Source organism: Cynoglossus semilaevis, chromosome 14, assembly GCF_000523025.1.
Source record: "Cynoglossus semilaevis isolate Cse_v1.0 chromosome 14, Cse_v1.0, whole genome shotgun sequence".
In the NCBI taxonomy this organism is placed as follows: domain Eukaryota; kingdom Metazoa; phylum Chordata; class Actinopteri; order Pleuronectiformes; family Cynoglossidae; genus Cynoglossus; species Cynoglossus semilaevis.
This window is the reverse complement of record NC_024320.1, coordinates 12,162,873-12,170,217: the sequence shown is the minus strand read 5'-3', so window position 1 is coordinate 12,170,217 and position 7,345 is coordinate 12,162,873.

Below are 7,345 nucleotides of genomic sequence, written 5' to 3'. Positions count from 1 at the left end.
GTTACTTCTGCTGATGGGGCATGTTTTCTGTCACCAGTCTCTGGCAGATGAGTGAAAGTGATAATTCTGACGCCAAGTAAAGTCTCAGCTCTTCAGCCTTTAGAAAAAAAAAAAAAAAATCTTTCCTTGCTTAGGGCTGCAGCTTTTCCTCCCTCATCCCAGCTGCAGCTTTTATAATTCAGTAAACTAAAGTAATTACAACAGGAGCATGCTCGATAATTACAATATGCTCCGTCACGGTCATGTAGGCAATTGCATCTTTCGCTTGCCGGCGGAGATAACACAGGTGAGACGAATTGAAGAAAACAGACCTGATAGCAGTGTTATGGTAAAGAATTGGCATTATGATGAAGTAGCATTGATTGCGTAGGACGGCGTGCATACACTCGTGTTGTTGCGTGTGTTTTCCCTGCTTTCTACAGAAAGAGAGAGATTCTTTTCTATGCCTTACAAACCCCACAGTCTGGCGTTGTGTTTATTCTGCTAATGTATTAGCTTTCCTCTTGCAAATCAGCATGAAATTTCCCTAATTATCAACTCCAAATCGACAAAATATTAGGTGCCGTTCACTGTAATCCCTCTCTACTTAGTATAATTTCTTCCACTTCTTGGTGGCATGTTTGCCCAGGATTGGACATGCTGCCGTCCTGCAAAACCTAACTGTGTTTCCCACAGATCGGCCGCAAGAACAAGCACAAGTAATTAGCGAAATGCAGCCCTAATGCTCATCTCCTTGAGAGTTTGACCCTATTTGTTTGTGCCGAGGTAATTTCATTACACCAGTGCGATTCCCAGGAGCTGCTGTGAGTTAACGCTAAATGCCCACCAGAGAGGGGATAAGTATTTGGCAAGGCATCAGCAAAGAGAAGAGAGTGAGCAATGCAGCTCAAAAACACTTCTTTCATGTTGACAAATTCCATTAGAGCGCAAAGGCCGCTGTTTGTGTTCTATTTTATTTATGTTAATGCTCAGGCGTCAAATGGAAATTGCATTCATCACCTACTGCCACCTAAGTTGCCTGAGAGTTTTTACCAGCAGCTGTGATTGTACACTGTAACACTCTCGTACAGTATAGTAACGACAGTATTTTGCACCAGCAGTACAAAGTAGGTTTTTGGGGTAAGACACAAACTGTGTACAAATTGTGAACATCATCACATTACAGCAGGGAACCTCATTTCTAGAATTTTAAAATAAAAAGACATGCTTCTTTATGACACAGTAATATTGTATGAAACTAAGAGTTATATCGTGTAAGAATGGATATATCACTACCATAAAATTGATACGGCCAAGGATATGGTCAAGAGCAGAAATCAGGCCTTATGTTACACAACCTGGCTCTATTGTGGGTAAACGTCTTCATTGCGTGTTGGTTTAGTAATCACTTTCTTTTAACTGGATCAAGGACCTGTGGCATCTGTTGGTCTGCACAGGCTCAGCTGGCAGCATGCAAACACTTTTTTTTTTTAATCATGATAACCCAGCCTGCAAGTGTTTCTGCAAGCATGTGGCTTTAATCTGACAGGGACCGTAGCATCTTTGCACATTTTGCAAGTGTCTCATATATGCCTTTAAGTGTACATGCATTTTCTTAAAATGTGTTTTTTCAGCGGGGCACACACACGCACGAAAACTGAGGTTGGAAACATTCTGATGTCAGCAACAAAAACAAGAAATAGGAAACACATTTAAATCTCTGGCGCTAAGGACGGTGTTGGAGAGCCAGGCCAAATCACCGCACAAGCCGGCATTGCGTGTGACAGGGTGCATTGTGGGATAGCTCCTTATCCTCTGTGCGCAGAACGGCATTGAGGAGAGGTACATCCCATCTGAGGACAGAGAGTCGGCGCAGGTTGTACCTATTAGGGCAGCTTAGTAACTCAAGAAGCAGCAATTTAGTAGTGAAAGAAGGAGCAGGAGGATAAGGGATTGGGGAAAAAAGGGAAACTAATGCCATAACTCTGAGGGCTCCCAGAAGACAGCTTTGAGGATTGGACTGGATGACAGAAAGACTCGTCATTACAGAGGTGGGTATGAGCACTGGTAATGAGAGGACTTTCTCAGTGCCAGGCATTAACATGGACCAATTGCACCGAGGAAAGAGGAGGCCTCCTTTTGTCTGTTATAAAACTACATAGGCTTAGAGTTTACAAAAAGAAAAAAACAACACAAACCTTTAATGTGCTCAATAAATGTGATATTTTGCAATGTGGACAATATGTTTTTATACAAATTCTAAACCACTGTTGATGAGAAAAAACTAATTTTGAGGTTGCCTCAACACAAGAAGCAAGCCCAGGATAGATGACAGGGGAACATGCACCCAGCAACCAACTTTTTTCCCCCTACGTTTTCAATCCTTTGTGGTTGGCAGCAGGGACCGAAACCAGGAAACAGTATCCTATCACTTAAATGGTTAAGTATTTTATGAGTAAAATGCTTCCAAATGTCTCTCAAAAAACCTTCCAGACCACACCAAAGACCAAATGAGGTAATATTGCATTTCTGAAAAAGTCCCCAGTATGATACCCTGACTCTGCTGTAATTGCATCAGAAAAACGGTGCACGAGTCTCTCCCTGTTACATGTCAGGCCATTTGACTTGGCAAAAAGCTGTGCTCATTAAGAGTGTGGGAGAGAAAACTTCCCCAATTTTTCCCAGCTGAAAACTTGTATGCATGCACAGCGGAGAACATGCAGAGTACCCCACTGCAAAAGTCCGTTTGAACATTTTTCAAACGTTGTGTTAATTCCACTCCCGAGCAGAAAAGTATTAAGTACTGTTTTGTATGTGCAAAGTGATTTTGGAAAACATACAAACTTTAAATTTAATTGTATGAGGTTAGACATTTTTAGCTGTACTCTTAAAGTATATAGTTATATATAACGATTAACAACAACTATAATATTTTCAAATATTCATCATCAATGGTTCCCAACCTTTCTTGACTCGTGACCTCATTTTGACATCACAGATTTATGGCAACCCCAGAGAGATTTTTTTTCCTAGTATCAGTTTTTAATCATGTTATTTGTACTGTGTTGCAAATACAGACTAGTCATATTAGAGTTCATCAATTACTAGGCCACCCGATTTGAATTACAGGCAGCCCCATGTGGGGTCACGACCCCAAAGTTGAAAAAAAAAATTAGAATTTTGATTTATTTTCATTAATTATCATTCGCTGTCATTAATCCAGATCCAAATCTTTTCTTTTCTACGTTGACTGACAGTAGGGCAGAAAGAAATCAGAATGAAAATGAATAAAAAATAGCCCCTGTGGGAATTTTGTTGGCCCTTCTCAGCTGCGGGCCTCTTGAACCATCATCACCTCTCACCACACGCAGGATGATTAATGGAAATGACACTAAAAAGATGCACTGGGACTACATTTCAGTTGCAGCGTGAACACAGCCTCATACACAAGTCACTTAAGAGACACTCTTTACCAACTACCGCCGCAGAAAAAAATAACATGTAACAATGTTTCGATCTTTAAAATTCCTCAATGGGTTGGAGCAACACCCCCCCCCCCCCCACACACACACACACATTCTCCCACCCCCTAGTCTCTATTGCAGCCTAATCTACTGCAGATTTAAAAAAAATGGCTATCATGAAACAGGCTTTCCCCATAAGTAATCCCCTCCTCTGTGAAAATAAAACGAGGGAGAGGTGTTGGGAAGGGGAGGGTAGGAAAGAGGATTTTTTTTTTGCTTCTAGTTATGTCAGGCTGTATTTTAAACAGTGCTAATCATATACCTTTGTGGACACTTAATTAAAATTACAAAACCAATTTTTAATCGGCAGGCCAATTAATATGTAAATGTATGCAAATGTAGTAAAACAAGGTGGTGATTAAGTTGAGGACACTCCATTTCGTGTCTTGCTTAAGTGTGAAAACAAACCGTCTTTTTCCCCCTGCTGGCCCAGAAGCCCCCCAGCCCATCTTCCCAAAATACACATGTGCACACACACACACACACACCCACCCACAAAGATTACAACCATAACTGCTGAAATACCATCAATGCATTGACAACCTCTGCAGAATCATTTGTCATGAATAAAGGGCAGGGCAAATATATATATATACATACACCATTTAACAAAAAAAAACAAAAAAAAAAAAAAAATAGTCCAAATTGTTGCCAGGCTGGAAGAGAGGGTTAAAAGTTTCATACATGCACACACTTTCAAAATTAATTAGGCCTTGGAGATATGGTGGACTTTCAAAGTCATATCAGGAAGGGTGCATGTGGGGCATAAAGGGGGATGTTCAGGTAATAATGAACATTAGTGGATATAAAACAACTTTAGGGGAGAAAAAAAGACAGAGAAAATTAATTTACTCTGCAAGTGAGACCTGCAGCGGTGTGCCAGGTCGAGGTGCGTAGGGGTCATTAAACTAAGTTGCACCTAGATTTATGTGCTGCTGGATAGTTTTATAAATACAGTAAAACAATTAAGAAATGTTCCCAGTTAGATGTTACATGTTATTAAAACCGCAGACACCATATATTTCCTTGTAGCCTTAACGTGTTAATACATTAACCCCTTCTTCGAACACACAATAAAAAATGGCTCCTTACAATATATTTTTTTAATTTAAAATTTAGAAAAAAAACCCTTGCAACAAATAATTAGCACTGGAGTGCACAGCTGACACTACAGAGAAATAACAAACATGTACTCATGTACTCACTACTCTATGTCAAACCTAAATATACTTTTGTTAAACTGCTGCCAAAACAAACTAGCCATTTGTCAGCAGTGTTTATTAGGCTATAAAAGCCTCTCGAACCCAATTATCAAGATGGGACTCGATTAGCACTTTTAGAGCACTTTTACATCAAAATTTAGCTTTAATCAACTTTGTATTAAAAGGCTCCTCTTCCTGGCCTTGAAGTGTAATTCATATCAAACTTTTCCACAGTAAAGAACATGATCTGAGGCCAAGCGATCATAAAAAGGGTCAATTAAAAACACTGATACTGCAGTGAGAAGTGATACTGAGAATTTTAGTGAATCACCGTGATTCCATTAGTGAGATTAGCCGTGAGTGTGTGTGTATGTGTGTGTATGTGTGTGTGCCTAGGGTTGTTTTTACCCGCAGATGCGTGCCTGCTCCCCCTCTTACACTCATGCGTGTAAACATGACCGCAGTTTTAAGTATACAACTCTGTTGCCTTTTGTTGGTGTGCATGCTTCCATGTGTATGACACTGGGATTATTTGTTCACTCATGCTTGCTTGCCTGCCTCTCCCGTCCTCCTATCTCCAAATGCTATATTATGTACAACTTTGTCTGCATGTGGGGGAGAGCGACACCCAGGCCTATGCATGCGTGAAGGAAGTCGAACCATGCACAATGAACAAGAAAAATGTGTGTTTTTCCTTGTGTCTGAGTGTTGAACCTGCACGTGAGCGGGCGAGTTAAGTTGCACACAAGGTGGGCACGATGTCGGGAAACAGCTTGTGTCATCAAGTGTTAGCAACCTGTAATCCCATCTGAGCCGTGAGGATGTGCAGCTTCCTGCCCTCCCAGCCTAGTGGCTCCCCGGTGATGGGAGTGCGGCCCACTGATACTTGCACTAAACACAGTTTCCAGGTGTCTTACACACAAAACATGCCGAGGGAGGTGGGTGGCTGGGGGCTGGTTGGTGGTTGCCTCAGCTGTTCTCGAGGTGAAGCCTGTCCCTGAACAGGAAAAACATGATAGGGACTGTTGTAGCACATACGCAGGTATAGTTGCAGTGAAGGCAATTTGTTCTGCCTCACAAGGCCACTGCGTGAGCTGACTGAGGGAGAATAAAAAGACCTCAGGTGGGCTGTACTACAGTTCTTTTACCATCTCAAATCAAGGGTATAACAAGTACCATCGAGTAGTATCATGCTCTCATACTAATGAGCACATTTATTCCTAGATTTTCTCTTTAACTGAAAACTAAGTCTATAATTACCCTTGTATCCTTACATATTAAATCGAGTTATTGTTTTATAGTAAAGATAATATATATTTATTTTTAGAAACAATTTCTAAATAGAATATGGAATGGTAAACAGCAATACTGTTGCAGTTTTGCCCATCGTGACATCACAAGGGTGTGAGCTGCTCTACTGTCCACCTACAGCTCTATCATCAATACTAGAAAGCTAGATACCTTTTCTATAGCAGTGGGTCTCAAAGTAAGGGATGGGTCCCCCTTTGGGGATTTGGAGCTATTTGCAGGTGGTGTATTTTTGGTGGCGCCAGTACAGAGAGCAGTAGATGGGGTGCTGCACAGAAAGGTTTAGGTGTTCTATATCCTTATCCATATATATTCTGTGATAAAAATGCATAAAAATGTCAGCATATCCCTTTAAATACACAATGACAGATGTTAAACAGGAGCATTGCTGGATCTGGTGTACTTTTATAGAGGTCAAATTAATGTTTGTTTTATTTCCAGACTGTTTCTCAGTCACCATGCATGATATACATCACAGCTGGACCTGGTCCTGATTGGCTCAGCTCGCTGTAGAATGATTGAAATATGTCCAATCAGGCCAGTGTGCAGCAGCTGAAAAGGATAGCCTCTGTTTAGGTGTTGCCTAATTTGAAATGTAGCCACTGCTGTCAGCCAAATTTAACAATTCTGATCTGGACAGGAAAAAAGTGCATAGTGGGGGTGAAATAAAACCTAGTAGAAACATGCACTTACTGGTTCCACATTGACTGTTGACACAGTATTTATATCAAAGTAAGTCCATTTCACCAAATGTTAACATTGACCAGAAACAGGGAGAGAAATGGACATTCTGACTTCTGCTGCAAGATGTGTTTGTAAGATCCAGCCTCATAAAAGAACTGGAACGCTACTCTGTTGGTTTGTGGATTTGTTACATCAGTAATCACTTGTCCAACAGTTCTACAGTTTAAATCACAGTTACCAATCTTGACCCTTCAAATATCAGGTCAGTTATATAAATTAGAACATGAGAACGGAAAGAGAGATGGTAGAAATTCAAGGGTTAATATATTGATGATTAGTAGCAAAATTGTCCAATAGACACCAACCACTTAAGCTGTAATCAAGTGTGTAATGCAGGGATGTCAAACTCAATCACTTTAGGGTCTGGAATTCAAAACCTGGTCTTAGTTGTGGGTTGAAAAGGATTAACATTGTGGGCCTCATAATATGATGTGATGGACTGGATTTGGTCCCCAGGCCTTACGTTTGTGCTGTAATGGTGTAACTCATATGCAGTGAGCCCCCAACATCTTTTCATATCCTTATTTATGCAAAGGAGAAGTCTTTTTTGTGGAAAAAAACATCACAGCAACATCATCCTGTGCATGG